General features: G+C 34.1%; 1 long non-coding RNA gene across 1 annotated transcript; it reads right to left on the bottom strand.

Annotated features, from left to right (window-relative positions):
• Positions 1 to 16,139: 16,139 nt before the first annotated feature.
• LOC127538737 (uncharacterized) lies at positions 16,140 to 19,368 on the bottom strand. The gene is made up of 2 exons (XR_007947753.1): positions 18,401 to 19,368; positions 16,140 to 17,076 (listed from the first exon to the last, which is right to left on the bottom strand). It is a non-coding gene; the product is annotated as an uncharacterized LOC127538737 (long non-coding RNA).
• Positions 19,369 to 24,036: the final 4,668 nt, after the last annotated feature.

Genomic DNA, 24,036 nt, shown 5'->3' with positions numbered 1-24,036 from the left:
AAAAACTCAAATCATTAACAAAGTGAGTGGACCATCAAAGGTAGACAAAATGATGCAGAGAAAAGAGAAAAGAATTTGGAATCAGAGGACATGGGTTCAAATCCTAAATATGCCACTGACTCTGAGTGACTTCAAGTTAGTTACTCTTTCTGGTCCTCAGTTTCCTTTATCTATAAAATGAGGATTTTAGACTAAATAATCTCTAATATATGTTCTGGTACAAAAACCTAGCATCTTATAATGGAGGGATGGTTGAACAAACTATAGATTAGGAATATAATAGAATATTATTATGCCCTAAGAAAAAACACATCTGAGAAGTTCAGAGAAATGTGGGAAAATGGCTACAAACAAGGGCAGAGTGCTTTGGACAGACCTCAGATAATAATTTACACAATGATTATAATGGGTAAATGAAAAGAACACTAAAGCAAGACCAAACACTAGGTAATTATGTCAGATCTTGGCCTCATAAAAGAGATGGAGAAATTCACTTCTTTGCTTTCATGAAAAAGGGTATTCTATGTATGGGATGCAGAATGTTGACTGTACCACACAACACTGTGTCGACTAGTTTTGTTTTTTTCTTTGTTATAAGAGAAGGATCATTGTGGGGGGGGGGTGGAGCAGGAGAGGTATACCAGAGATTATTATGTTTTTTTAAAAAACTAGTACAACATTGTTTTGATGTTAATGAGGAAAAATAATCTAGTTTTCAATATCTTGCATTCATTTTCTCTCTCTCTCTCTGTGTCTGTCGCTCTTTGTCTCTTTGTCTCTCTGTCTGTCTCTGTCTGTCTCTGTCTCTGTCTCTGTTTCTGTCTCTCTCTTATTAGTAACAGAGATATACACCCTAAACCAAGTTCCACAATTAGTTTCTAAAAATCCCTCAATTCTAAGTAAACCACTGGGGTCCTGCCATTTTAACAATAGTTGCCAAGCCCTCCCACCAACCCCATCCACTGGCTACTAAAAGACAACAGGAAGCGTGGGTGAGCAAGGAACTGTTCCCTTGAGAATTTCCCCAGGCTGAATTTCCTTTTGGCTTTTACTTAGTGTTTTTATTCCACGGGTCACAGAAAGGCTTGCAATATACTTCACCATAGTTATTTTATCCAAACAGAAAAGCCAAAGTCACAACCTTTTTAGGTATTTCAATGTTTCAGAATCATAATTAGGTTCTGATACTTCAGGAAATGGAGTTTTATAACAGATCAAATTCAAATTCCCTATACGGTATTCCAGATGTTGCTTTGTTAAATGACCGGGAGACATCAGTCTCTCTAATGGAACAAAACACATGCTAGACAATTTGATCAGCAACATGGATGATATTTTCAATATATGTGATTTCTATGGGAGCGAGACTACAGCCACTATACATTTATAAATGGTTGTATAGAATAGTAGGAACTTAGAGCTGGAAGGGACATTGGATGTCATATGTCCAACTGTTCATTTTACCAATGAAGAAATTGAGGCCCACAAAGATTAAACTGACCTTAGCAATAAGCAATGGAATTAGTATTTGAACCCATATCTTTTGACTCTCAAGTGAACACTCTTTCAATTGTACCACACTGCCTTAACAGGAGTTGTTGCAGCTACACACACACACACACACACACACACACACACACACACGAAATGTTACACACTAATACACATCATTTGATAATCATTTAGTAGCCTCTTTTCAAGTTATAAATTTCACCAAGTTTAGGCTAGACATTTGGCAATAGTCAATTCCATGCCTCATATTGAGAGCCGTCCTATAAAGAAATATGAGATGATATTATATGTATGTGTGTATATGAATGTGGATGTACAAATAGATCTCTCTGTGTATAAATATGTATGTTTATGTACCTATGTGTATATACATAAATATGATATTTGATGTGATATCCAAAATAAGATATGGCTTTAGGCTTTAGTAGGAGCTTCTACTCCTTGTATGCCATTGGCATAATCTTCAAGAATCCTGTGTCAATGTCATTTTACAATAATGGCTAACATTCTCCAAGCACTTTACAAGTATTATCTCATTTTATTTTGGGTCTGTTATTATACCTATTTTACAGCTGAGAAACTGAAGTAGAGACTAAGTGAATTATGCAAGATCATATAGCTAGCTGATGCTAGACTAACATCTATCAGTTTATTAATACCTATTATATCTTTCTCCATTTTCCTACAGGAACAAAATTTTAAATCTTTGGGAATTTTAATATCCCATGATTTATAATCACATGAAGTTACTGAAAGGCGTTAGTGTTAAAGAGATGTATTTTATTTTGTTTTAGCTAGATAATCCAGTCAATTTTTCCTTTAGTTAATAATGCAATTGAATTGGGAGTCAGAAATATATGTCAGTATGGAATCAGAGATGAGGAGGGAAAGAATTTCATGAACCTCATTTTTATCTGAATTAGGGAAAGGAATGTTGGACATCTACTTAGAGTTTGGTATGGAAATATATTAAATTTAACAGGGAAACAGGCTAGGACATGAAGAAAGAACGGTGGGATTTAATTGGGAGGTAGTAATAAAGAGATAATAGTCATAAGCAAAACAAACTTTAACTACAAAGTGTTAGTCATAAAATAGTATTAAAAAGAAGTTGTAGAAGAAATAAGTATTAGTAATTTAGATATGAGCACAGTAATGAAAAGAAGGGCAGGGAAATCAGATTATTCAAATTATATATGCTTGTGTTGATCCTACTTTTTTCATATTCTTCCTTTTAAAGAAAGGAAGCAAAAAAAATAAATATTTTAGTGTAATGTGATTTAGCAATAACAAATTTACAATCTTAATTATGAATGTGAATGGAATGAACTTACCCATAAAATGGAGGAAGGTAACAGAATGGATTAGAAAGAAGAATCCAGTAATATCTATTATGCCTCAAAGTGAATACAGAAAGCAGAGTTGGCAACCATGATACCATCCAGTAAAAAATGGTTAAAAGAGGGATGTTGGAATCCTTACAAAGTGTTAACTCAATGGATTGATAGAAACAATGCTTGTGTTTGCCCCTTTGAGAGTTCACACATTGGCTCACACATTGGAATTCACAAGTATGGGTGATACACACAGTTAACTTTGAAACTTTGTGAATTCACACCTCCCATAATCCCACTCTCAGAGGGGGAGTCAACCTTTGAATTTATACCTCTAAAAGAGCATAAAAAGAGCAGAGCTCAGTCAGGAGAGCTCAGTTGAAAAGATTGAGAGGGGAACATCAGTTGGAAATTGAGAACCAAGATTCAGAGGGAGCTGGAGCAGACAAAAGACAAGCTGCAAGAGCTCTTGGAACTAAGGAGGGAGAGAGGCCTCTAAGAAAACTAACCGGGCCCAAGGAAAGAGACAAGATTTGGAAGGAGAAAATAAACGTTTGGATTTTATAAGCTGGCTGCATTTGGGGTGATTATTATTTGGAACTGAAACTAAGGCTGCCTCCAGAAACCTCCCCAAGAAACCTGCTCACAGAGAACCATCATATATTATAAAAAAGAAGAGAACACCATAGAGGGAGACATGGAAACTACATTATGGCTGATGGTACAATAAATAATTGAAAAATATTATATACAAATACATGTACATATATGTAAATATAGATATAAATAAACTGGATATCATAACATTTAAGTACTTAAAAGGAAATGAATCAAACCTTAGTAAGAGGCAGTCAACAACAACAAAAAGTGATTGTCGTGAACTTTAATTTTCCCTTTTCAGACCTAAATGTGACTAAAAACAACAAAAAAAGATACATAAGAAAGAAGTTAAGAACCTGCATGCAATTTTAGAGAATTTAAATATAATAAACCCATGGAAAATACTCAATAGAAATATAAAATAATATTTTTTATCTTCACAAAATATGACCATATGCAAGGGCATAAAAAACCCATAAAATGCAGAAAAAATATTTTTAAAAATCTTTATTTAACCAACTCAATAAAAATTATTATCATTTGAGGGAATTTGAAAAAAAAAGATTCAAGCCTAAATGGGGAGGAAATGATAGTATTCTAAAGTAGTAGTGAGTAAAAGGACTATTTATTTATTTATGAAAATAATAAATAATTTTTATCCAAGAAAGTGATAGCAATGAGGAAATATGCTAAAACTTTGCATATAATTAAAGCATTCTTTAGGAAAGAATGTACATCTCTAAACACTTTCAACAGCAAAAGAAAGAGATTGATGAATTTGATATGCCACTAGAAAAGCAATAATTTAATAAAAAAACATTAATAAACACAAAAAAATGGAAATTAAGAAAATCAAAGAAAATCTCAACAAAATTGAAAACAACAGTAAAGACTGAAATGGTCAATAACACTATGAGCTGTTTTCAAAAAAAGTTATTTTGATTAACATGATATACAAACTAGTACATAATTCTATTTCTTTTAAAAAGAGGAAAGCCAAGTTTCCAAAATTAAAAGGGGAAAAACATATCCCAACAGCTGATGAAAAACTAAAGGACAATATAAGAAATATTTTTGCCCAGTTATCTGTAAAAATAAATAAATAAGCAGACACCTGAATAATTAAATGAAATGAATGAATTCTTACAAAAATATAAACCATCTATATTAACAGAATAAAAGAATATAAACAGAACAAAAATGTAAAATGTCTAGATTAACAGAATAAAATAAAGAGGAGAAAGGAAAATAAAGGAGGAAGGGAGAAAAAGTTTGAGAAAATGAAAAATTATATTTCCTTCCCAAAATAGAGAAAATGAATATCCTATTGAGGTCCTTCTATGAAACAGATATGATCCTGTTACTCAAACCAGGAAGAGATAAGTCAGAAACTTATAGGCTTATATCTTTAATGAACATTGATTCAAAAATATTGAACAAAATATTAGCAAAGAAACTATAGAAGTATATCATAATATTTACTACAACCAGTTTAGATTAAAAGGAATAAAATACTGTTCTGTTTAGCTTTTAAAACCTTACACATTTAGTCCCAACCTAGCTTATAATTTTCATTATATATTACTACCCTTCCCACATTCTTCACCATAATCAAATAACTTCTCTCTTTTCAATGACATGTCTATCATGTCATTTCTGAGTATTCTCTTCACTATTCCAAACATCCTGAGTCCTATTTAGGACTTTTTTTTTCTAGATTATCCATCTTCCTAAATAACTCTGGTGTTCAAAAAAAATTCAAGCTTCAAATTTTATCATTAAATATTCTTGGAAGATTTCATACAAGAAGACAGTGTAAAAGGTTGCATCAGGCATAATTCTTACCCTTAGAGCATGAAAACAACATGAATTGTGTAAAATAAAACAAATTAAATTAAAAAGAGAGAAATGGAAACTTTCTCCCCTCAAAGTAAAGGCTTTGGGGAAAAAACAATCACTAGAAATCTGTCTAATGAACAAATTCTTTCTAATTGAGTCTAGCGCACAGAGTGCCCTACTTGCTATATAGCCATTTCATGAAGGCCTATTCTAGATCCAAATAATCACTTGCTGACTTATTTTATATTTGACACTTTACTAAATGAAGAACTGAACAAAAGATTCTGAATGAGTATTTGATAGCCTATTTATTTTACTTAATATAGAAGTGGCTCAGGAAAATGTTAAATCAAAAATTCAAGCTTTGAGCAAAATCATGTGCCTTTGTTCTTTATATGAGATCCTGATAACCTGTTTCTCATAAATGCTTCCAGCCAAATCTTTGAAGATCAGAGTTCTATTTCTGAGAGAACATGTTCAAAGACAATCATAGGATGAGTCAGATTTTCTTTTCACTTCTTTTTTTTCCTCTTTACTCTCTCAACCAAATATAATGCTCAAAAATCTGAGAGAGAGAATCTGAAATGGATATAGCAGTTAGTGTCTTCTCTCCCAGTCACCATCTTGTCACTCTTGAAAAGCAAAAAAATTAGACTTCTGGGGTTGGAGCCAAGATGGTGGAGATGACACATTTTCTCTCTGATTTTCTTTACAACCCTCACGATAATTATGAAATCCAGCCTCTGAATTAGCTCTGGACAGGCAGAACCCACAAATATTGGGAGTGCAACAAATTATCAGCAGAAGATAACTACAAAGATCACCAAAAAAGGTCTGTTTCAATTAGAAACAGGAGCGAGGTAGCCAGGGCAACCAGTACAAATGCCAGCATAGACAACTCAGAGTTGGGGCAGAGAATTTATGAGAGAAAACAGACCAGAAATGATGTTTCAATCAGAAATGGGAGAGAGGCAGCAAAGCACAAATAGCTGACTACAAATGCCAGTGTAGAGAGAGCAGAGCCCCAGGGCATAGCAGTCTCAGTGTGGTGGTACAACATCCTGGGGCAGAGAGTTTGCAGGAGGAAGCAGACCAGAGAAGATCTGTTTCAATCAGAAGTGGGACAGAGACAGCGAGGCCCAGGCAGCTGATCACAAATGTCATTGCAGACAGCACAGAGCCTGAGAACAATGTAGTCTCAGGATGCCTAAGCAGACTCTGACCACAAACACCAGGGCATATAGCACAGAGCCCCAAAGCATTGCTGACTCCACTGGCTTTGCAGAGTGGCAGACCCAGCACCAGGACTGAATCAGCACTGATCCAGCGCAGCTGCAATAGCTAGGAAAACCTCTCCTGCCCTAAAGGCAGACTTTAACTTAACTTTAAAAAAAATGATTAAAAAAGTAAAGAGGATTCTAATGATTGACAGCTTTTATGGTGAAAAAGAACAGATTTCAAACCTTGAGGAGACTAAGGAAGATTGTCTCCATGTGAAGCTCCAAAAAAGTGATATAACTCAGTCCCAATCACACAAGGCTCTCCTAGAAGAACTTAAAAAGTGTCTTAAAAGAGATCTAGAAGAAAAATGGGGAAAGGAAATGAAAGCCTTGCAAGAGAGTTTGGAAAAGGCAAAACAAAATACACATAGTGAAATGGAAAAAGCATGTAATTCATTAAAAGATAGATTTGATAAACTGGAAAAAGAAAGCAATTCCCAGAAAAACAGAATTTGTGAAACAGAAAAAAATAACTTCTTAAAAAACAGAATTTGTGAAATGGAAAAAGAAAATAACTCCTTAAAAAACAGAATTTTCCCATGGTTCTCTCTCTGGGTCTAGTTCTCTTCATCACTGCACAAGTTGAAATGGTCCAAATCATCTCAATGTTGAAGAGAACCATATCTGTCAAAATTGGTTATCATATAGTCTTGTTGTTGCTGTGTATAATGATCTCCTGGTTCTGCTCATTTCACTTTGCATCAGTTCATGTAAGTCTCTCCAAGCCTCTCTGAAATCATCCTGCTGGTTGTTTTTTTGTAGAACAATAGTATTCCATACCATTTATATACCATAATTTGTTCAGCCATTCTCCAAATGATGGGCATCCATTCAGCTTCCAGTTTCTTGCCACTACAAAAAGGGCTGCTACAAACATTTTTCTTCATGTGGGCCCCTTTCCCTTCTTTAGGATCTCTTTGTGATATCTGCCCAGTATTAACATTGCTGGATCAAAGGGTATGCAGTGTTTGATAACTTTTTGAGCACAGTTCCAAATTGTTCTCCATAATAATTGGATTTGTTCACAATTCCATCAATAATGTATCAGTGTCCCAGTTTCCCCACATCCCCTCTAACATTCATCATTATCTTTTCCTTTCAATGGAAAGTTATCCCTTTTCATTTTTAAGACTAACAATTTGATTTTCCTCTTTCCTTTTTCTAATCAAATTTACCAAAGGTTTATTTTGTTGATTTTTTTCATAAAATCAACTCTTAATTTTATTTATTAATTCAATAGTTTTTTTTACTTTTAATTTTATTAATCTCTCCTTTTATTTTTAGAATTTCAACTTTAGTATTTGATGAGGGGTTTTAAATGTGCTCTTTTTCTAGCTTTTTTTAGTTGCAAGCCCAATTCATTGATTTTCTCTTTATTTTATGCAAGTATGTCTCTAGAGATATAAAATTTCCCCTTATTATTGCTTTGGCTACATCCAACAACTTTTGGTATGTTGTCTGTCATTCTCTTGTATGAAATTATTGTGTCTATGATTTGCTGTTTTACCCAATCATTTTTTAGGATGAGATTATTTAGTTTCCAATTTCTTTTTGGTCTATTTTCCCCTGGCCCTTTACTGAATGTAATTTTTATTGCATCATGATCTGAAAAAATGCATTTACTATTTCTACCTTTCTGCATCTGATTTTGAGGTCTTTATATCCTGATGTATGGTCGATTTTTGTATAAAGTATACTTCTTTTTGTCCCCATTCAATTTTCTCCAAAGAGCTATCATAGATAGTTTTTGTAGTATTCTATTTACCTCTTTATTTTTTTCTTTATTATTTATTTTGTGATTTGATTTATCTAGTTCTGAGAGTGCAAGGTTGAGATCTCCCCATTATTATAGTTTTGCTGTGTATTTCTTCTTGCAGCTCTCTTAACTTTTTCTTTAGGAATTTAGATGCTATACCACTTGGTGCATATATGTTTAGTATTGATATTGCTTAGTTTTCTGTGATACCCTTTAACAAGATACACTTTCCTTCCTTGTCTCTTTTAATTAGATCAATTTTTGCTTTTGCTTGATCTGAGATAAAGATGGCACCCCTGCTTTTTTTTTTTTAACTTCATCTGAAGCATAATAGATTCTGCTCCAGTCTTTTACCTTTACTCTGTATGTATCAATCTGCTTTGAATGTGTTTCCTGTGAACAACATATTGTAGGATTCTGGCTTTTAATCCAGTCTGCTATTTGCCTCCACTTTATGGGAGAGTTCACCTCATTCACATTTATGATTAAAACTACTAATTCAATTTTTCCTGCCATCATATTATCCCAAGATTATACTTTTCTCATTCTTTTCCCCTTCACACCCCCCTCCCTCCTTCCCCAGTATTAAACTTATGGGCACCACTTGCCTCAAGCAGCCCTCACCTGTTAGAATCCCTCCCCCTTTAAATTCTTTCCCCCTTTCTTATACCTTTCCCCTACTATTTCTGTATTTCTATTTAGCCTACCCCTTCCCTTTTTGCCTTTCCTCTCCCATTTTCAATAAGGCGAGAGAAGTTTCTCTGTAAATCAAATATGCCAAATACTTTTTTGTTGAGCCAAATCTGATGAGAGTAAGATTCACACAATGTTCACCCCCCTCCTTTACCTCTTTGTGAGACATAATTTCTCTCTTTTTTTTTTAACCTCCATTTTTTCCTTTTTGTGGTATAATCCAGTTTCCACCTCTAGTTCCTTTTTAAAAAATATTATAACAATAAAATCAAATTATACATGCACTCTCTATGTATACTCATAACAGAAATACAGTTCTCAAGAGTTCTTTTTACTTTTTTTATGCTTCTCTTGAGTCCTATATTTGGAGGCCAAATCTTTTGTTTAGCTCTGTTTTTTTTTTTTTTTTTTTATCAGAAATAAATGGAATTCACCTGTTTCCCTTCTTTAGGATCTCTTTGTGATATCTGCCCAGTATTAACATTGCTGGATCAAAGGGTATGCAGTGTTTGATAACTTTTTGAGCACAGTTCCAAATTGTTCTCCATAATAATTGGATTTGTTCACAATTCCATCAACAATGTATTAGTGTTCTGATTTTCCTACATACTCATAAACATTTATCATTATCTTTTCCTGTCATCTTAGCCAATCTAAGAGGTGTGAGGTGGTTCTTCTGATGAAGGACAATTTGTCACGGTCACCACTCATTTGCAGAGAGTTTTGTACCCAAATTAGGAATAGAAAGAAGTAGAAGAAACCTTTTAAGGCTTTTTTTCATTTCAAAACTCCTAGAACTCCCAGAAAGAACATTCACAAAGAATGCTACAGTGAATAGCCAAAATCCTTTGATGACTTCTGCTCTTTCCCCTAAGTTTCCTCTCATAAGTGATTTAGTTTGACCATACCTGAACTTATAATAATAGGCATGTTTTGAGCTTGCTAACCTTGGAGATAAAAAAATGGGGATAACTATGGATAGCTAAACAGAACTGAAGAAACAGAGTTTGAAGGAAAGAACCTTATATAATGAGGAAAATGGAGCATAAACTTAGCACCTATTATTATTTCTTAGAGTTTCTATAAAGTAGGGATTTAGCTAGGTAATTTATTCTTGGCTGCATTCCAAGTTTCTTTACCTTTTAGAACATCAGATTCCAGGCCCTTTGATCCTTTAATGTGGAAGCTGCTAGATTATGAGTATCCTTATTGTGCCTCCTTGGTATTTGAATTGTGTTTTTTTTTTTTTTTCTGGCTGCTTGCAATATATTTTCCTTGGTTCCAATAGTTCTGAAATTTAGCCACAATATTCCTTGGAGTTTTAAGTTTGGGGTCTCTGGAGGTATTTGATGAATTCTTTCAATGCTATTTTACCTTTTGATTCTATGACATCTGGGCAGGTCTCTTTGATGATTTCCTGATTTCATCAAGGTTTTCAGGGAGTCCAATAATCTTTAGATTATCTCCCCTAGATCTATTTTCTAGCAGTTGTTTTACCAAGTATGTATTTAACATTTTTTCTATTTTTTCATTTTTTTGGTTTTGCTTGATTTTTGATGTTTTATCTAGTCATTCATTTCCATTTGTTCAGTTCTGATTTTTAATGAATTATTTTCTTCATTTACTTTTTTTTTTTTTTTACTTCTTTTTGTATTTGTCCAATTGAGTTTTTAAATGAGTTGTTTTGTTCTATGGAAATTTTTTTTCCATTTCACAAAAATTTTTTAAAAGGAGTTATTTTCTTTTTCCCATTCACAAATTCTGTTTTCCTGGTAGTTCTTTACCTTTTCCAATTCACAAATTCTGTTTTCCTGGGCTTCATCTGGAGACAGTCTGCTTTTAGTCTCCTCATAGCTTGAAATCTGTTATCTTTCACTGTAGAAGCTATCTATATCTATAGCTATGAGCAGCTAGCTTTTCCTTTTTACTCATTTTTTTAAAAGTTGGGATCTATTTTTAGGGTAAAGAAGTTCCAAGCTTTCTCTACAGACACAAGGAAGCAGCAGTGGCTGTGCTGGGATCATGCTGAGTCATCTTGGTGCTAGTGGCCAAGCCCTGTGAGACTCCAGTGCTTTGGAGTATACTCTTTACTTTTTTTGTTTATGTTGGATGTTTCGTAACTTCTCTGAAGATCTACTGGCTTGCAATCAGGGAAGAGTTGCCAACTTGGTGGTAGAGTCCTCTCTGTAGATTCTCTTCAGCACAGAGTCTGCACCACCCCAAGGGGACTGCACTCACCCCAGGTTTGCTCAGTGTGCACTGGCCTCCATGCTCGGCTTCCCTGCTCTGCCTCCCTGCCTGTGTCTGGCCTCCTCTTGCATGGGATCAAAACAGTCCTTTTCTGGTGATCTTCGAAATTTTCTTCTGTTGGTAATTTGCTACACTCCCAATAATTGTGAATCCTGCCAGTCCAGCACTATTTTAGAGCCTGAATTTTGTAATTAGTGTGAGGGTAGTAGGAGAGCTCAGACAGGAAAGAGTGTCCTCTCTGCCATCTTGGCTTCATCCCTCCCTCCCCCCAATAATTTCTTATAGAACAATAATATTCCATTACTTCCATATACTACAACTTATTCAGCCATTCCCCAACTAATGGGCATCCACTTAATTTCCATATCCTTAACATTATAAAAAGAACTGCTACAAACATTTTTGTACTGATGAGTCCTTTTTTTTTTTTTTTTTTTTGGATACAGACGCAGTTGTGAGATGACTGGATCAAAAGAAATGCACAGTTTTATAGGCTTTTGGGGATAGCTCCAAATTGCTCTTTAGGATAGTTGGATCATTTCACAATTCCATCAACAATGTATTAGTGTTCTGATTTTCCTACATACTCATAAACATTTATCATTATCTTTTCCTGTCATCTTAGCCAATCTAAGAGGTGTGAGGTGGTTCTTCTGATGAAGGACAATTTGTCACGGTCACCACTCATTTGCAGAGAGTTTTGTACCCAAATTAGGAATAGAAAGAAGTAGAAGAAACCTTTTAAGGCTTTTTTTCATTTCAAAACTCCTAGAACTCCCAGAAAGAACATTCACAAAGAATGCTACAGTGAATAGCCAAAATCCTTTGATGACTTCTGCTCTTTCCCCTAAGTTTCCTCTCATAAGTGATTTAGTTTGACCATACCTGAACTTATAATAATAGGCATGTTTTGAGCTTGCTAACCTTGGAGATAAAAAAATGGGGATAACTATGGATAGCTAAACAGAACTGAAGAAACAGAGTTTGAAGGAAAGAACCTTATATAATGAGGAAAATGGAGCATAAACTTAGCACCTATTATTATTTCTTAGAGTTTCTATAAAGTAGGGATTTAGCCAGATGTTATCTCCTTAATGTGAGGAGGTCATTAATTCTACTCTACCTCAGTGGTCTGTTCAGAAGAAAATGAGTGGCTTTGGGGAGGTGGCTTCACACTAGAAAGTGGAGCGGTATAAAAGGAATTCAAGTAAGAAGATTGAGGGAAAAAGAATATTATTAGTCCAACCCCAATTCAGGGAAAAGGAAAAAAAAACTGGAAAATAATCTAGAAAATATCAACACAATCATTTATTTATGAAATGAAATACAGTGATTTGAAAATTTTCAAAAACAAAAGAAAGATAGTAAATTCTATAATATTTTAACCTTCCAAATAATAGAGTAACATCAATAAAAATCAGAATGGTTTAAAAGAGAATTTAGATAATTATAACAAATAATTAATTTGGAAATCAAGCAGGCAAAGAGCAAATTCAGAAAATAAAGAAAATAAATTGGAACAATCGCTATTTTCTCTGAAATAGTAGGATGATTAAAAATAGTAATTTGCAAATTTTGAACTTTAAAAAGATAGGAAGCAATATTGATAGAAAATAATAAAAAACAATGAAATTAGAATACCTTAGTTTTATGCAAGCCATATAGAGAACATGTATCATAAAGTTAGTTATATCTCACATCAAGTTTGTTGCAAACATATTTTTCTATTTATCACTTTTCACTGTTTTTTAAGACAGCATTGCTCATAATTTTCCCTAATTATTGTGAGAATTGGTTTATTACTAGGCTAACTAATCCCTTGCTGACAGAAGTGACTCCATATTTGACTGTTGAGTGACCTGTTTATTCATTGGTAAATTCCTATGTATACAGTATTCATTTAATCAACTTTGTTAAGGCAAAGAATGCAATGCTGTCATGATTATAAACAGTTTAGTAAACTTCATCTAATCCAGGTATATAAAGTTAGCACAGTCTTAATCACAATTCTGTTATGTTGAAAAGGAGAATGAAATCTAGACTACTTATTGTTTGATGACCCTTAAGATCACCCTCCCAATTAATCCTTTATATCAGCTAGATATAAGGCCTGAGACTCAAAGATCTGAACTCTTCATTGGAATTTGCTTTTCCACAATATATCTGAGACACTATAAGTACTAATAAGAGTGTAAGACTGTGAAAACAGACGTCTTACTCAAATTTCCATAGGAAATGATGCCGATCTATGTTAATGTTTTCTTCTTTATCCATTTCCAATTTTTGCCACCAATCTCAGCCTTGTCAGGTTAGAGAAGTTCTAATTATGTGTTATATCTTTCATGTTTAATCCGTTTTTCCTCTAACTTGTTAATGATTTTGCTTTTGCCTTTTAGATTGATGCTTTCCTCGTATAAAGACAGGTGATTCAGAAATTTCACTCACATTGAAAACCAGTTTTTTTCTTTTCTTTTTTTTTACATTATTCATTGCTTGCCATGGTCATTGTCTTCATACTTCTTTTAAAAAATGTACTCTATTTTAATATTCATTTTAAAAAATTGAGTTCTAAATTCTCTTCTCTCCAGCCTCTCCTCCACCCACTGATAAAGCAAGCAATATATCAATTATATATGTGAAATTATGTAAAACATATTTCCATATTAGCTGTATTGCAAAAAAAAAAAAAAGAAAAAAGAAAAAAAAGAAAGAAAAAGCAAGAAAAATAAAGGAAGTGAAAAAATACCTATATCTGCACTGAGAACTGGTCAGTTCTCTCTTGGAATATAGATAGTATTTTTCATCATGAGTCCTGGATCATTAGATTTTGATTGATATCTTAGATCATTGTATTGATTAGAGTCCCTAAGTTTGCCACAATTGATCATTGTTAAAGGATTGTTATTACTACACAGTGTGCATGATGTTCTCCTGGTTCTGATCACTTCATTTTGCATTACTTCATATTATTCTTCCCAGATTTTTCTGAAACTATTCCCCTCATCAATTCTTACAGCACAATAATTTTCCATTACAATTATATGCTACAACTGTTTCAGTCATTTTCCAACTGATAAACATTCCCTCAATTCCAAGTCTTTGCTATTATATAAAAAACTGCTGTAAACATTTTTGTATATATTAGTCTTTTTTTTTTCTTTTATTTCTTTGGGATACAGTCCTAGAATAGTACTATACAAAGGGAACACACCATTTTGTGATCTTTTTAATTCCAAATTATTCCATAAATTGATTAGACCAGTTTACAATTCCAGCAACATTTCCCCACATTTCCTCCATTATTTATTATTTGTATTTTTCATCATTTGGACTAATGTGATAGGCATGAGGTGGAAGAAAAAAAATTCTTTTTTTGTAGATGAGGGCTTTTATAATTCTAGAGTCTTTTGTTTCTTGGTCCATAACAATCTCTGACAACATACTTGTTCATCTTCTGTCCTGCTTCTTCATGATCACTTTTGCCACCAGATTACCAAGTTCTGAAATATATGTTCATCTAATTTGGAGGATTTTATTGATTTTATTTTAAATTTCTGTACTTAGAGTCTTCTGCAATAGGCTTTAATTCATAAAATGAAATTGTGATTTTTATTTTGTTTTTTACTTTGGGGCCATTTTTAACTCATCGATGTAAGATAAGCAGTTTATTATGCCAAATTAAATTTCTTGTTATTATGGGATGGTAATGAAAATAACTTCACCAACCAAGGAGAATATGTGAGCTGCCCTTCCATTCAGCTGCAATGTTTGTATATCTTCTTATTCTATTTAAATCAAAGGTTTCAACATTGATATAATTCAGTCACTCCATTTATATCATTAAATAGATATCTCACATTAAGGAACCAATAGCTAAGTGTTTAGATAGTTTTTTTAGTTTAGATAATGTTTTCATAGATAGTTTAAAAATTGTCCCAAGGTCTGGGACATCATCAAGGTCTGGGAACTGGTCCTAGGTCCCTGAAGGCTATTTCAATGATATAGTAGGAAGAATATTTAGATTTGAAATTGGTGAACCTGCTTTCAAATATCTGCTTTGATTTTATTACCTGTATGATCTGTGAACCTCAGTTTCTTCATCTGCAAATGAAGAATCACGTCTAATCTGGAGAAAATAGCTAAGCATACCAGGTTGTTAAGAAGGCTTTGATAGCTATGTCATCCCATATCTCAAACTTGCTGGATACACTTTTGGTCTGTTATTAAAAATCAAAATAAAATAGAGAATTCTTAAAACCACAATTTTTTGTGCCTATAGTAAAGGAAACCAAATATGGCTTCAATTTAGTGGAGGATGTGTAGAAGTGAGGCCAGCAAATAATTCACATGGCACTGGGGAGAGGAGGACCAGGAGAAAAAGCAAACTAATCTTTTGCCAGTTAACTAATTATTTTTGCTAACTTAGTATTAAGTTCAGTGATTTCTATACTGCAGAAGGGCTATAAGCACTATATTTCAGAGATCTGGAAGAAAACCTGAGATCACAGACCTGGTTTCAACCCTGTTAATCATTAAAAGGTTTACATATTTCTTTGCTTCCTGTGCAGCAAAAAGGATTCAATATCATTTTTTAAAGATTTTGTACTATTCTTCAAATTAGCATTATCCTTTTTCTCTCCTCACTCTATATAAATTTAATGAAATCTCATTCATTTAATGACATACACATCACAAATATAAAATGTGTCTAAATACTAAATCTTAGCTGTCCTTGTTAAATTATTTAACTCCAATGAACTTAAAAAAATCATTTTGAATCTTTTATATATATTATTTCAGTTTTGAATGTAGAAGTTACTTTCTGCCTACCTCTCAAGCCCCACAAAAGTATAATCACTATTCAATTTCTTCAGAAAAAAATTGATAATAATACATTAGTTTCTTAAGCAATGACACGACTGGTTCTGTCATAATGAAGAGTATCAAAATCTGAATGTATTGTAAAGCACACAAAAAAATTAATTGCATTTAACCACCAAAGGCTAATTAGCATTAGAATTGAATATAGAAAGTCATGGAATGTTAGAAGTGGAAGGTCTACTCATTTCACAAGTAAGGAAATTAAAATACAGTGAAGTTAAATGATTTTCCCAAAGTCACACAGTAAGTCAATAGTAAACCTGCCACTGGAATTTGTCTCCCAGCTAGAGAACAACAGAATTGAAAAGAACCACAGAGCTCATGTAGTCAGTCCCCTAATTATTAAGTCCCAATTAGTACAAATGATGGCTCTCCTGAACAGGTCACATTATTTGAATTAGTACTACATAAAACCTTGGGGCTAGAACCAGCTATATTTTTATACAATTAAAACTTCAAATAGCACAAATCCTGACTATCTGTAATAAGAATCCCTTCCATGATATTTCCCTTCTTTCTGGAAGACCTCCAAGGGAGAAAGAACCCTTTACCTACTAAGATTTCCCATAACAATTTTGGTCAGTTGTGATTGGTCAGAAGTTTTTCCTTATGTCAGATGTAAATGCCTCTCACAGACTTCTACTCATTGCTCCCAATTCTGTAGTCTGGGACCAAGCAATTCAGGCTTTTTACACATCAAAGCCCTTCAAATATTTGAACAGTTATGTCCCCCTAACTTTTGTCTAAGCCAAATATCCATAATTTCTTCAACTTAACCTCTTCCTAGGGTCCTTCACAGACCCATGCTCTGAATTACACTGCTTTTCCAAATAGATATTGTGGATGCACAAAAGAACTTTTATTATGAATCTTTGTGTATCGACATAAAAACCAATTTTATTTTTATGATATATGAATATATTTTAAATACCTAAGAGACTTTGAAATATTATTTCATAAAGTTGGTAATTTCATTTTTGAATAAAGAAAAATATTCATATTAGAGATTTCATTGGTTCATTAAAAGAGAATCAATAAATAAAAGGTTTCCAGTTTGCCTTTTCTTTTCAAACATTATACAATGATTCCTTTTTTCATCTGCAAAATCACAGTGCCAACAGCATAGAGGAATCTGCTAATCAATACTTTAATATGTTTTCCTTTTTTTGAAGATCTGGATAATTAGTCAAGTGAGACTAGATTAATATTTTAAATGATTGATTAGTTTAATTTTTAAAAGAATAGCTCATTGTTTTTGTCTCTTTTTTCTGAATGCACAACTTTCATTAAAAATAAAGTTAATGATATAAATGCCAATATGTATTTGTTCTCTTTCCCCTCTTTCTATTTTGTTCTCTGGTCTTTTTTGTTTCTCCTTTCCTTCTCCTTTTAATTTATCAATCTCTTTCCTCCTTTTTTATTTTTTTCTTCCTTTTCTTCCTGTCTCCCCCTCTTTCTCTCTCTCTGTCCTCTTTCTTCTCTCATTCATCCCTCTCCCTTTGTCTCTCCCCATTCCTCCACTTTGTCTTTCTTTGTTTCTCCACCCTCCCTTTTCTCTTGTTTTCCCCTCCTTCCCTCTCTTCTTTTCTCCTCTTTTTCCTCTAATCAAGCTAATTTCCCTCCACTGGAGGCCATGAAGCTTGACTAAGCTAGATATTACCAAAATAGATTCCTTAATCCTTACCCCATTGTCCTTGATAGAAAGAACCAGGGAAAAATATCTTACAGAATCCCTGGAATGTAATCTGAAAAGCACATGAATATTCCTTTGTGTCATGTCTGACCAGAGCAAATATGATCTCAGCCCAGTCAGGAAAAATTATGCAGGAAAAATAAACGAGTTAAGAGGGACACTAAATATGCCAGGGAATATAATTCTTATGAATGAATGGTGGGGAAAGTGAAGGTTAAACAAATCACTTTTTTCATGCTTACTTTTTTTTTTTTTAATATAGAAAATTTCTGGGTTTTGCTTTGTTTGTTGTTATTTTTTCTCAGTGCCTCCTCAGATTAGACATCTGTATAAAGAGATAATGGTGGGGAGATGGAGGAGGGGAAACCATAGAAAGGAGAGGAATTCTTTCACCAAATTACTTTATAATGAACTTTAAAGTTCACAAAGTGAATGCAATCTCATGTGAGCTTCACAACAACCCTGTGCATTAAAGACTACTGACATTATCTTCCTTTATTGATTTATTTATTTATTTGTTTGTTTTTGGTCTGGTCTGCCTACCAAAATATATTTTAAATACCTAAGAGACTTTGGAATATTATTTCATAAAATTGGTAATTTCATTTTTGAATAAAGAAAAATATTCATATTAGAGATTTCATTGGTTCATTAAAAGGAAGAGAATCAATAAATAAAAGGTCTCTCTTCCCCTCACCCTCTTCTTATTTGTGCAGATGAACTCAGTTCTGAAAATTCCCTTTACAGATACAGATTGTTAGAGAACTTCAGTCTCAATGAGTTGCTTGGGGGCCTGAAAGGATAAATTCTCTTCTACATGGTCACATAGCTAGTAAGTGTCATGGGTGAGATTTGAATCCAAATCTTCCTGACTCATATTCATTTCTCTGCCTCCTCTTTCTTTTTCCTCTATTTCTAGGGATGGCCTGCCAAGAATCACTGGAGCTGCTATGTGTCAGTCTTTCTGGAGGATATCTATGAGCCCAATGCTCACTCTATTCTCTACATCAGTTTCAAATGGCTTGATTCTCCTTGTCAAAGTTGGTGCTTCTGTTTCTTGCTGGCAAGGTGATAAGAAGTTTCTTAGATAGCATTACCCATTCTGTGACTTTACTCATTGAAGAAAGGGACTATAATTTTGGAAAATCTCTTTAATAATGAAAATTCCTTTAAGTACAGAGTATTGCAAAAGCCTTAGAGGAATTTTGAGCTATTACTGGGCTAGTGACTTTGTTGACATAGGGGAACTTCTATTTAAAGAAATGCCCTTTTTCAATGCAGGCCAGTACTTCCTCTACAACTTAGGGTGTAAGATGTCCAGAGTATGGTGAGTGACTTGCTTAAGATATTATTCCTCTTTGCACCTCAAATTTTAAACATAAGTATATTTATTAATTGTGTGACCATGGGCAAATCCCTTAACCTTATTGCCTCTAAAAATAAAGTATATTTTCTTTATCTAAATGCTACTATTACTATGGGTTGGCACATTCTTAAAATGCTTTCAAGGAGCCAAGGAAGGGTTCCAAGGAAATTCTGTACATCAGTCCATTACATATGTGATTTGAATATCCTTAGAAAAAAGATATTGGCTTCAGTTTTAATGCCCCAAACAGTCAAGTCAATTGAGCATTTATTAAACACTATGTGCCAGGCACTACGTTAAGTCCTAGGGGCTACAAAGATGTAAATATAGTCCCTAGTTTCCTGGAGCTCAATCTAATAAGGGAACCAAGTTCAACTTTATCAATACAGTTAAATTGGTATATCATTTACCTTATAACATGATTCCAGACCAATCCTTTCTTTTTGTCATCGTTATATAGAAACCATGATTTAGAGTCATCAACTTTTATTCCTGGGAGGGACTTTGGAGATATGTTAGATACCTCTTAGTCAATCAATTAATAGATATTTATTAAATATCTACATCATCTACATTAAACATTGCCGGACAAAGTGCTAAGCCCTGGGCAAAAAGGGGCTAAAGACAGACTCTGCCCTCAATCTACTGGGGAAAACAACATGTAAACATCTACATACATATATGCAAAGCTTTATAAAGAGTAAATAGAAAATAACTAACAGAAGGAAAACATTGGAATTAAGAGACTGGGAGAAGGCATCTTGTGGAATTTATTTGGGATTAAAGGAAACCAGGAAATTTAGTAGTCAGAGGGGATGGGAGAGACCAATCCAGGTATGAGGAACCAGAGAAAATTCCCAGGAACAAGAGAAAGTGTGTCTTGTAGAGTATCACTGGATCAGACTGGAAAGGTAGGAGAGGGTTAGGTTATGAAGGGCCTTGAAGGCCAAGCAGAGCATTTTATATTCTATCCTACTGGCAGTAGGGAGCAACTGGAGTTTATTGAAAGAGGGAGAAGGGGGAATATGATTGGACCTGTCTTGTGGCTGCTATCCTAAAACAGACACTAAGAAAAAGGATATACTTCTTCCAAGGAAAGCTATCTCAAGGAAACTGAACTAATATAGGAGCATCTTTTTCATGCCACAGAAGTTCATGCAGTATAAATTTCCAAAGGACTTAAGGGAAACACAAATCAGCTAGTATAATTATAGCTAAGTAATGCAGTGGATAGAGCTCTGGGCCCAGAATCAGGAAAATCTGGGTTGAAATTTAACCTCAGAGGCTTATTAGCTGTGTGACCCTGAGTAAATCACTTAACTTTGTTTTTTCCTCTATTTCTAGGGATGGCCTGCCAAGAATCACTGGAGCTGCTATGTGTCAGTCTTTCTGGAGGATATCTATGAGCCCAATGCTCACTCTATTCTCTACATCAGTTTCAAATGGCTTGATTCTCCTTGTCAAAGTTGGTGCTTCTGTTTCTTGCTGGCAAGGTGATAAGAAGTTTCTTAGATAGCATTACCCATTCTGTGACTTTACTCATTGAAGAAAGGGACTATAATTTTGGAAAATCTCTTTAATAATGAAAATTCCTTTAAGTACAGAGTATTGCAAAAGCCTTAGAGGAATTTTGAGCTATTACTGGGCTAGTGACTTTGTTGACATAGGGGAACTTCTATTTAAAGAAATGCCCTTTTTCAATGCAGGCCAGTACTTCCTCTACAACTTAGGGTGTAAGATGTCCAGAGTATGGTGAGTGACTTGCTTAAGATATTATTCCTCTTTGCACCTCAAATTTTAAACATAAGTATATTTATTAATTGTGTGACCATGGGCAAATCCCTTAACCTTATTGCCTCTAAAAATAAAGTATATTTTCTTTATCTAAATGCTACTATTACTATGGGTTGGCACATTCTTAAAATGCTTTCAAGGAGCCAAGGAAGGGTTCCAAGGAAATTCTGTACATCAGTCCATTACATATGTGATTTGAATATCCTTAGAAAAAAGATATTGGCTTCAGTTTTAATGCCCCAAACAGTCAAGTCAATTGAGCATTTATTAAACACTATGTGCCAGGCACTACGTTAAGTCCTAGGGGCTACAAAGATGTAAATATAGTCCCTAGTTTCCTGGAGCTCAATCTAATAAGGGAACCAAGTTCAACTTTATCAATACAGTTAAATTGGTATATCATTTACCTTATAACATGATTCCAGACCAATCCTTTCTTTTTGTCATCGTTATATAGAAACCATGATTTAGAGTCATCAACTTTTATTCCTGGGAGGGACTTTGGAGATATGTTAGATACCTCTTAGTCAATCAATTAATAGATATTTATTAAATATCTACATCATCTACATTAAACATTGCCGGACAAAGTGCTAAGCCCTGGGCAAAAAGGGGCTAAAGACAGACTCTGCCCTCAATCTACTGGGGAAAACAACATGTAAACATCTACATACATATATGCAAAGCTTTATAAAGAGTAAATAGAAAATAACTAACAGAAGGAAAACATTGGAATTAAGAGACTGGGAGAAGGCATCTTGTGGAATTTATTTGGGATTAAAGGAAACCAGGAAATTTAGTAGTCAGAGGGGATGGGAGAGACCAATCCAGGTATGAGGAACCAGAGAAAATTCCCAGGAACAAGAGAAAGTGTGTCTTGTAGAGTATCACTGGATCAGACTGGAAAGGTAGGAGAGGGTTAGGTTATGAAGGGCCTTGAAGGCCAAGCAGAGCATTTTATATTCTATCCTACTGGCAGTAGGGAGCAACTGGAGTTTATTGAAAGAGGGAGAAGGGGGAATATGATTGGACCTGTCTTGTGGCTGCTATCCTAAAACAGACACTAAGAAAAAGGATATACTTCTTCCAAGGAAAGCTATCTCAAGGAAACTGAACTAATATAGGAGCATCTTTTTCATGCCACAGAAGTTCATGCAGTATAAATTTCCAAAGGACTTAAGGGAAACACAAATCAGCTAGTATAATTATAGCTAAGTAATGCAGTGGATAGAGCTCTGGGCCCAGAATCAGGAAAATCTGGGTTGAAATTTAACCTCAGAGGCTTATTAGCTGTGTGACCCTGAGTAAATCACTTAACTTTGTTTGTCTCTGTTTCCTCATCTGTAAAATGAGCTGCAGAAGGATAAGCAGCAAACTACTGCACCTTTGCCAAGAAAATCAAAAACAGGGTTATGAAGAGTCAGAAACAAAAGAACAACAACAAAGAATGTTTGTAGTACACAGAGTAAAGAAGATCTGATGCTAGCTACTTAAATTTCCTGTCCTTTGATTGAGAATGAATATCTTTTGAATGAAGCAGTTAAATTCAATGACTTACAGGGTCTCTTTAAACTCTAAAATATATGATTCTGTCATTTATTATAAAGATGTAAGGCTACTTTTTAAAGCTCATAATAGTCACCCAAAGTTTCATCCCATTGCCCTTTATGATGATCATTGATGCTACTGCAAGCTCAAATCAAGGAATGCTGCTACTGAAGCATTGGAGGAATGGCTGCTGGTACATAAATGGGCTGAGGCAGAAGAGTGGGGATGGGGCTCTTAAGATTATATAACTCACTGATTCTGAGCTTCAAATAGCTGGTAAGTGTCTAAGATCAGATTTGAACTTAAATCTTCCTGGCTCCATTGCTTGTCTCACCAGTGACAAGGAAAGAAATGATGAAAAAACTGGAACTAAACAAAAAGTTTGATCTTCAAATATAGGACTCAAGAGAAACCTAAAAAGGTAAAAAGAAATCTTGGGAACTATATTTATGTTTTAAGATATATAAAGAATACATGTATAATTTGTTCTAGAAACTATAGGTGGAAAGGAAATTGTACCAGAAAAAGGGTAAAGTAGGGGTACTACATCTCATGAAGAGGCAAAAGAAAAAAGGAGGGGGATGAACATAGTGTGTGTATCTTACTCTCATGAAAATTGATTTAAAGAGAAAAATATTAGGCATATTTGATTTATGGTGAAACTTCTCCCACCTCATTGAAAAGTGGGAGGGGAAAAGTGAAAAGGGAAGGAGTAAGCTAAGCAGAAGGGAACACAGAAATGGTGAGGAAAAGGGGTAAGATAGGGGGAGGAATTCTAAGGTGGGAGGAGGGATACTAAAAAGGGAGGGTTGTGAGAAGCAAATGGTGCTCACAAGTTTAATACTGGGGAGAAGGGTAAGGGGAAAGAAAAGGAGAAAAGCATAAGCAGGAGTAGTAAGATATCAAGTAATACAGAATTGGTCATTTTAACCATAAATGTGAATGGGGTAAATGGGGTAAACTACCCCATAAAGAGGAATTGGTTAGCAGACTGGATTAAAAGCCAGAATTCTGCAATATGTTGTTTACAGGAAACACACCTGAAACAGGACATACAGAGTAAAGGTAAAACATTGAAGCAGAATCTACTATGCTTCAGGTGAAGTAAAAAAAAGCAGGGGTAGCCATCCTGATCTCAGATCAAGCAAAAGCAAAAATTGATCTAATTAAAAGAGATAATAAATTATCTTGCTAAAGGGTAGCATAGATAATGAAGCAATATCAATATTAAACATATATGCACCAAGTAGTATAACATCTAAATTCTTAAAAGAGAAATTAAGAGAGCTGTAAGAAGAAATAGATAGCAAAATTATAAAACACTTTCCACACAAATAAAGTCAGATATAAATAATTGGAAAAATATTAATTGCTCTTGGATAGGCTGAGCAAATATAATAAAGATGACAATACTCCCTCAACTAGTCTATTTATTTAGTACTATACCAATCAGACTTCCAAGAAATTATTTTAATGACCTAGAAAGAATA

This window comes from Antechinus flavipes, chromosome 1, assembly GCF_016432865.1.
Source record: "Antechinus flavipes isolate AdamAnt ecotype Samford, QLD, Australia chromosome 1, AdamAnt_v2, whole genome shotgun sequence".
Lineage (NCBI taxonomy): Eukaryota > Metazoa > Chordata > Mammalia > Dasyuromorphia > Dasyuridae > Antechinus > Antechinus flavipes.
Note: the sequence above shows the minus strand (reverse complement) of the source record. Positions and strands in the feature narration are given on the sequence as shown.